Source organism: Cibotium barometz, chromosome 27 (assembly GCF_041138505.1).
Source record: "Cibotium barometz isolate CiBa-2024 chromosome 27, ASM4113850v1, whole genome shotgun sequence".
Classification (NCBI taxonomy): domain Eukaryota; kingdom Viridiplantae; phylum Streptophyta; class Polypodiopsida; order Cyatheales; family Cibotiaceae; genus Cibotium; species Cibotium barometz.
Genome location: NC_141072.1, coordinates 10,400,910 through 10,410,622, shown reverse-complemented (window position 1 = coordinate 10,410,622; position 9,713 = coordinate 10,400,910).

Here is a 9,713-nt window from a genome sequence, read left to right as displayed (position 1 = left end):
ATATGAGAAACTACATCAATACTCAATTTCTTGAAGTTGATGAATTAGGGCCTTTACTCACTTGTTGATAAAAAAAAGTCACAAAATCCTTGTTTTAGCACAATGTAGATTAGAGAACCTCTTATCCTAGTGCGACCTTTTTTAAGCTCTCATTTAAGAAGGATCCAAATAAGAGCTAAGGTGCTCAAGCCTTTAGTAGAGGAAATTTACATCCTAAAGAACAATCTAGTAAATTATTAATGGTGGACAAAATGTTAGTGTACTCAATTAATCTTCAAGATACTTGGAAATTAGTTTGAAGGAAATCATATCCAATTTAATCTTGATGGGGCTTCATTTCTTGGGGATCACGAACATGAGGTGATGAGCATTCATGCTTTTAAATATGCAGCATCTCATCCAAGCTACTATAATACCTTGATTGGCTATGTTTATAATTTTAGTAAAAAATAACTAGCTTTTATGCTTTATTTAAACGTTACAAGTTTCTCCATAGTAAAAGATTGAAAATAATGATTAGTTTCACCTTACAACAAGATGTAATGTTGCTTTTCAATTTTAGACAAAAGGATGTCTCCATGCTATTAAATTCAACATGAAGTTTCACATTCAGGATCATTTACTCTCAATTCAATGAAGTGTACCCATGTTTACGCCTCCAACGTGCTTGATTCCTTGAAGATCAATGTGTACTACTTTAGGATATTAGGTGTGGCTACAACTTTAAAGGTTGAGGTTATGATCAAGGAATAAATAAAGTAAGACCCAACATGAGGGATTATGTGGGTTAAATGGTGATCAATTTATGGGGGAAAAAGTTCCAAGGAGACTTCTTTCAATGAGTCATTTTTGTTTCAAAAAGGGACGACTTGATTGCGGAAGAAGAGTTAAGGTTTGAATCATGTAACATTGATAGATTAAGAGGTTTCTACACACTCTATTGATTTTGAAAGGAGAGGGGAGGCTTGAATCTCTGGGTCCTTGGTGGTGGTGGTGTAAGGTAGGGAGGGAGGAAGTGAGGGCAGAAAAGTGGGTGGGTTGGAGGCATGTATTGATGGGGAAGGAGGTGACCCTTTGCACATACAACTTGTTTTGGTCATTGCATCCCTTTTTCTGGTGATGTCATGGAGGAGTGGGTGGTATTTGTGCTCATGTGGAGGGGAATTGAGTGGGAGATTGTGACTTGAATGACATTGTGTGCAGTTGTAGCTATATAGTCTAAGGAAAACAAGCTTATGATTATGGTTGGCAATAATGTTGGGGAATTGAGTGGGCAATGGGGATTTGAGTGTTTGCCATATATGGTTCATTAGGATTAATTATATTACCACGATTCACACCAAGGTTGAGAGACTGAAGAGTGGGTGAATATAAAAGACTCATAAGCAACAAGAATACATAATTCACCATGTTTGTGTTGAAAACATTTAGCCTTCACATAGTTTCACTTTGGTCAAGGATAGCTAGAAACGAGTTTTACATTATACATCTATATGGAAATATCACCAAAATGGCCATGGATTAGTCGAAATCCCCCTCTTTATAATAAAACTACATTGTTTGTTGTGGTTGAATTTCATGGATACCCTACATGAATGACATTATGGTTTCTAACATGAGATGTTGGACAAGGAAGATATTTTGGCCATATGGATCTATAGGAATGGTTAGATCACTGATGCTTTGGGGCCTTCGTATACCATGGAGTATGAAACAACAACAATCTTTACTAGCCTACTACTACCCATTATAAGGAATTCTTGTTTGTTTAGGAGAACCATTTCGATTGCACCATTTTGATTGCCCATTCCATCTAAGTGCTAAAGTTTTCAAGTTGAAAGAATGCTCTTAACCAAGTTGGAAAATTGATTTGTATACCAAGCTAGGAATTCTACTTGCCTACCTATAAGAGAACGGTTTGATTTGAGGAGCACTCATCACAAGATAGGACTCTCTGCTCTTGCATTAACCTCTATGGCTACTTGAAGGGGGGACATCCATTGATGCCTCTAAGACAAGAGGAGCATCATGGCACTTGAGAGTGCTTAAAACAATGAAATGGTAACAAAATTTCAATCAAGGTAATGCTTTAGAATTTGCAACCTTTCTACACTCAAACCTTCAAGCTTAGTTTTTCCCTAGCACCTTCAATGGAATCTATTAGTTTTTCCTTAGATGCCTCTTTCATCTACCAAACCATGACAGCTCTAAAAATGTATATAGGGAGTACAAAAATGACATCTGCAAAAACCTCGGATGAATTCTTGATCCTTGTCTGATCTTCAAAAGTGCATGTAAGCAAAAAGAAAAACCTCCCAAATTCAAAAGGGTAAAGAAAATTCAAGACTTCAACAACTCTGCATATAGTTTGGGGTAGTTTCAACATGAAGTATACTCTTCAAGTATATTCCTAAATAAGTATTTTGTTTGAATATAAATCTTACACACTATTCTTTGTTAATGTACTTTGTTTAGTGTGCAGATTCTTCCACTTACGTTCATTAGATGGTGATCATCATAAGTCAAAAGGAAGGCTAGGTAAGAAAGTGGAATCTAATACACATAATTATTCAAATGGATCTTGACTGAATCTTAGGACCACAATCGTTAGCCTTAACCTAATTTATAGTTAGAGCCATAATGGAGAATTGTGAGGATAATACATGTTTACACTCTTAACTATATATGTCTATAGATAATGCATGCTTATACTCTCAACTATATATGTATCCCTCACTTCTTGAGGATCCAAGTTTAGAGCATGACTATTGACAATTTATGGTGGGTTCTACTTAGGGGGCTGACCTTTCTTTTAAAAAGGCACTTGTTTGAGAAACTTTTACTTGAAACGGTCGTGCCTATAAAAGTATTTGCGCGCGCGCGCGCGTGTGTGTGCGCGCGTGCGCATGTGTGTGTGTGTGGCCATATGTTTATGCATGACCTTTTTATTATGCTCTTCAAGTAATGCCTTACAAAAACATGCTTGGTGAGTTGTTCCACATTGGTACATAAGACATCATGTGCAATGCTTGCTTGCTCCCATGGCCCAACCAAATTGTAATGTGTAAAAAAGATTAAACTTATTTTTAATTCTTAAACGAACCAATTTCCTCACCATGACGGTACATTTAATGGTTTTTTTCACAAGAATGTTTCATCATGCCCTTATTCTTGTTTTCTTCTTAGATGCATTATTCGTGGACATGCGGATGGTGCATAAATAAATACCTTGAAATTAAATAAACTTTACTCCTAAACATCAAATCCTAGGTTTTTAAGCAAGGGTGTAAATCTCTAGTAATTCATGGCATCAAAAGATGGCTTGTGAAACACTACATTTTTTTACAACAAAAAAATAATGTGATAGCATGGAAGCATTTACACTAGACAATTAAAAAGACACTTAGAAACCACATAAAACACATCAATAGTCAATTTATTGAAGTATACCCGTCTTATCCTAGTGTGACCTTTATCTTTTATGATGTCTAATTTAAGAAGGATCCAAATAACAGCCCATGTCCTTAGTTAAGAAAATTTTCTCAATGTCAATCGCATTAAAAAGAACATAATCACATGCTAAAGAACATAATCTAAAATAATTAATGGTGGAAAAAATGACGCTATTCATATAATCTTGAAGATACTTGGAGATTACTTTAAAAAGTTATCCAATTAGTTTAAATGAATTTATAAGAATCTTATCCAATTGAATATTGATGGGGCTTCATTTTTTGGAGATCATGAACATGAGGAGATGGGTACTCATGCTTTTAAATATGCAACCTCTCATTCAAGCTACTTGAATACCTTGACTAGCTATATTTATATATATTATAATAATAAATTATTTTTAGGCTTTATTTATAATGTTACGAGTTCCTCCATAGGAAAGATTGATGATAATGAGTAGTTTCACCTTATAATACGATATAATGCTACTTTTTAAATTCAGAAAAAAAGATGTCCCCTAGTCTTATATATATAAATAATAACATCAAGTTTCACAATATAAAAATAATAACATCAAGTTTCACATTTATAGTTACTTACTCTCAATTCAATGCACATGTACAAGAGGACTTGCTAGATCACAATTATTATTGTTTTCTACAATAAATGTGAAGAGGGTTTTGAGTAGATTTTAATGTGCTTAAGAGTTGTAATCTTACAAATTAACAACCTCTTAGAAATAGGAAAACATAAGAATGCAATTTTAACAACCTCTTAAAAAAGGCAAACTTAAGTATAGCTATGAGATACAATGCAATGAAGGAAAATTGATATTTTTATTTAGTTTTCTCATGAAAATTGTTTATTTGAGAACTTTTGGATGTTTGGGGACGTTCATGTGGCTATTTTGTGAGTCTTATGTTGCAAATAGGCTTTAAGATTACTTAAAGTTATCATTTTGAGCACTAATCATTTTCAAGTGTCAAATACGGAGTCAAAATGGTCTTAGAAGCTTTTAATATTCTGTATGCAAGATAACCCCTTCATGGCTTTTCTATCCATGATCATTAAATCTTTGAATTTTGTTCCATAAAAATATTCTTAAAACTTTCTTTTATTATTCATGTGTGTTTAAGACATGTGGCTGGTGCAACATTAAACCCTTCCTTGAAATGCTTATTTATCTTTGATATTTGACAACTCAAACTTTATGTCACCAAGTTGGTTATCAACAAACAAAGAGTATGCGGTCTCACATATGAGTATTTCAATGATTTATTAAGGTATGAAGTAATTTGATACAATCATACATCTTCTCATCGGAGGAGAAAAGAGAAGATAGAAAGAAAAGAGAGCTTCATCTAAGGAACCTGCAATTCTTACAAACCATGTTTAATCTCTCTCTCTCTCTCTCTCTCTCTCTCTCTCTCTCTCTCTCTCTCTCTCTCTCTCTCTCATGAAATAATTAAACCATATAAGGAAAACAATAAGAGAACTAATACTTTCTGTACACGTTTACCTGTCTTAGCCTGTCTTGGCTCCCTGTATACAAGTACAGACCTGTAACTTGCAGCCACTTGTTGCAGCCACTGTATCTCTTTGGTTTTTCGTCAGAATATAGTTGAGTTGGTACTTAAAATTACAGGAATAGACTTGGTCTACAATGTAGCGTATGCCGTTTTGCTAAATTCCACCGTATACAAAAACCAACCTACTTTTTAGGGATCTTTATCATAAATATGCTATTTTTATCATAAATTTATTTTCTTTATATTTATCTAATTGTTTAGAGATATTCATGTACTCTCATCTCTAGCTATGATTTTTATTGAATAAATATAATTAAATTCTCAAGAAAGTTCACTCATATAACAGTCCTCCCGGTTGAGAAAGCAAATGTCCTCAGTTGCGTAGCTTGCAGAACTTGGCCTAGAAATTTGATAAAAGAAAAGTTCAACAAATCATCAGGGTTGTACACATGGTACATTAGATCATACATTACCAATAAAATGTGTTTGGCAAGTCCTACCAAAACCATCAATAACAAAGTATGCATGTTGTTAAATATATTTCTTTTTTTCTTCAAAAAAATAATAACAGTTGATAAGAAGCATATCCATCATACCAAAAGCCCGATATTGTTGTTAAGATATCAACCATCTCGATCCATTATCTTATATTCATGCCATATTCACCCTAGCTAATGAGCAACACATGCTCACACTCTCTCCAACTATACTAGTTGTCTACCATCACACAATGTTAGCAGCTCACAACTACTTACACCGACAGCAATCATGAATACTAACCCATACTCGAGTTTCTCTAAGCCATGGGCACCTCAATGACCCCAGAGGGTGATCAAACACATCATATCAGTGCCTCTTTTCAAGAAAACAATTGTGGCTGAGAAAACCTTTCTCGATAACTACTCACACCATATCAGCACCATCACGTCATAGCCATTCTGGCTTATGAGCACAAAGCCCGTCAATCTCACTAACCTACACAAGGTTGTCCATTCAAACACACTACAAGTTAGCAACACATGCTAAAAGTCCACGATAGCACATAAGTAATAAATCCAATACTTAGTTCCAGCTATCCCTAATTTCATATGTCCTACACATGGAATATTTAGAATCACCCAAGTGCCATGCTACGAACATAGTGGTAATTAGGCGTCCCCAATCAATCACAGAAAGATGGACGGACAAACCGTGACAGTACATTCCCTTGATGTATGCATTACCTTTTAGGTGAGTCAACAATGAAATATTTTCATTGTTATGTGGTTTACTTCATTATGGTTATGTGGTTTACTTCATTATGGTTATGTTTATGTTTATGTGGTGACTCTTGAGCTCACTTTATTTCTCATTGGTCACACCTAATCTTAATCTAAGTGATTACATGTGTTGCTTCATTGGTGTGAGTTAGCTTATGTGGTAATCATATTCATTGTTTGATTCACTTAACCATTTCCAAGCTTAAGTTGACACCATATCTTTTAACACATCTAAATCTATGTCAAAGTATTCTACATCCTTAGGAACATAATCATGATGGCTCAAAGGGTAGGACACTCATGAAAGTCACCAAAAAGAAGAGTCATCCTATGCAAACAATGTAAAAAAGAATCGTCCAAGCGCCAAGCTTAAGTTGAAACCATATCTTTTAACACATCTGAATTGATGTTGGAGTAGTCTATATCCTCATGAACATAATCATGATGGCTTAAAAGTGTAGGATACTCATAAAAGTTTCAAAAAGAAGAATCATCCCATCTATGTCGAGGTAGCCAAGTAATGAATCAACAAAGTCGGCTGTATACAGACCATCTGGACCATCAAGCACATACATCCCTCTCATCAAATAAGTGGTTGAAATGGCTAGGCATCAAAACCTCAAGCTCGAATATCTAACCATGGCATGATTATGCCACCTCATCATAGGATGAAGTTGATGAATGAGGATCTAAAGGTTTAGGCCTCAAAGTGCCAAAGGTATATGTGAACTTGGCAAAAGAAATGTGATCTAAGACATGAAATGGGAACTTGCAATAACGTGCGTGGGAGCCATGATGACAAAGCATGAGCAAATCTTCTATGATCGAGATCTAAGACAATAACAAAATGATGGCGATGATGATGATGGCATGTAGCATGTCGATCCAATGAAACATAGTGGTAGTAAATCATGGCTATGTGTGAACACCACCCAATAAACTCAAAGCATGTGAGCACACCCAAAGTGCTCAAATCAAATGCTAAACCACCCGGAATGTGAAGCACATGTTAAAAAAAACCTCCACAAAATACAAGGTGTGTGAACACCTCAAACATAGCATGAGAATGACCGAGATAATGCAAATATGTCCATCCATGAATAAGGATGTCAAGGGAAATGGGAAAAATGTGAGATGGCTAAGAGTGTAGACAAAGCAAAGTTAAATAGTGTGGCCAAAGTGTAGATGGGCTCACCCAATGCTTGAAGTGGCAAAAGGAATGGAAGATGTGAAAAAGGAAAGTGTGAAAGGTAGAAGAAACCCTAAGAAAAGTAAGTAGGCAAACCCCTTTTTTTAAATCTATCAATTGTTTTTTCGCCAACAAGCCGAAACTTGATGTGCCTCGGTTTGTTAGTGTCTCTTGTTCAATTTAGCTCTGTTGCAACAAGGTGTGAAACTCTTTCTTTTTTATATATTAAAAGTTGATGATATGCTTCTTAATGCCTCTTTGGCTTTTTGGAAGTCATTGAGTTGTAAATGGTGGAAAATTCCAAACCCTTCAAAGAGGATCTTCGAACAAGAAACCCATCTAACGGTCTTCTTACTTGGCTAGCTTTGCACAGTTAGCTTCATTCATAGAACCGCCATAGATGATGCGAATCTGTGAAGCAAGCAGAGACATTTCTACTCATCCAATCTCGTATGGTTGCATGCACTTCTTGAGCTTGATGAGGTATTGTTACCTTGCCAATACCAATATCCCACAAATCTACCTTCTTATGCTACTATGTGATGTGGCCTGCCTTACAAGAGTACCAATGTAGGCCCCTTAATGTGCCTATAAGAGTTAGCTTATGATATGCTTTATCGCCTCTAGGAGTTGGCTGTGCACTCATTAAAAGTGGAGCACACAGTTTTTCAAAAGAGGGATCTCACAAGCTTTTCACCATCATACACCATACCAAAGATAAATTTTCCTACAACAGTGGTTACTTTTGCAAAAGTTAAAACTCTACAATATGCTGAGTTTGGTTTGCCTTCAGAAGTCACTACTATGTTTATCTATTTTTGCTTGCTCCTTAGAAGTTATTTGTGAATAGTGAAGTCCTTGTAGTACACATTTTCTTAGCCTGCTATAAATGCTTTTGTATGTAGATCAGTTAATGATCTATATTTCTTCTCTAACAACCAACACTCGCAACCTTCTGGTATATGGAGCACATTGGTTTTTACACTAACAGATTGGGTTCGATTGTTGCAGGGTCAGTTAGTTGTGCAAGTTAAGCTATAACTTAGATCAAGAAACTTGCATTACATGTCTCACTTGATATTTACAGTCTTAATCAAATTGTTCTTATCAGTTCTTGTCAAGGTTAATGATTAATCACATTGATGACACTAATCCTTTACTGTTAATCACTTTCTTGATCAAGAACTTCTTAGATAGCACTCAATCACTGAGTGATGCAAAATGTATCATAAAAGATTACAAGAACTTGATCAATCTTGCATAACTCCTATACGATTCACTAATCTTGCTTTTCTTGCATCAATTTCAGCAAAGAATCCAACAATTGTGCTTTTCTTGCTTGGAGTTTCAACAATATTTATGGTTTCTTAAAATTTAAAGAAACATCATTACTTGCAAGAGATGATCAAGATAAAGAAAGATTTGATCAAAAATCCCTCACTAATGTTACGTTTACTCAAGATTTGGTTTCTATACTTAAATCTTTGCAAACTTTATAAATCTACACCAAGATTCCTCTAAACTCCACTTGCACAGTAACCTATCTAAATCTGCAAATAGAACTATAAAATACATATAGATTTGCTCGAATCTATAAACAAAACTGTGATCTGCACATAAATCTGCTCAAATTTGTAAATAGAGCTGCTATCTGTACACTTTCTTGATAAACTCTACACCAAGAACCACCAGTATCTCCCAAACTACCAAGAATCTAAAGAAACTAGGCAAATGGTGAAGGAAACTAGGGTTTATAAAAAGAGTTGATGAGATAAATCACTAATCAAGGAAATTATGTACTAAACTCAGAGAATGAGAATTCAAAAAATAGTGATTAGTATATATTTAAAAATGATTAACACTAATCTTATTACTAATCCACATAAATTAAAATAATAATAATCTTGAAAATTTGTGTAAAACTCAATAAAAAATGATTAGTCTTAATCACTACCAAGATCAAAGCCAAAAGCTACTAAGGTTAAAGCAAAGCTCTGATAATACCAATATAAGAAAGGGGCTACTCAAGGCATGGAGTAGACATGGGTGTAGGTCACCATCCTAAAGAGAATAATCATCAGGGAGTAGCACCTAGACATTGGAATTCTACCATGTCACATCCATGAAAGCTTGGGCCATAAGCTCCAAGAAAGGTAAAGTGTATATTATCAAAAGATATTAGAAGGGTACAAAGTACCTAGGCCATGTGCCTTTTATAGTCCTCCCAAGGCCACATGTGCCCTAGTCCCATATGCATGTGCCCATGCCCCATGTGCACGTGCA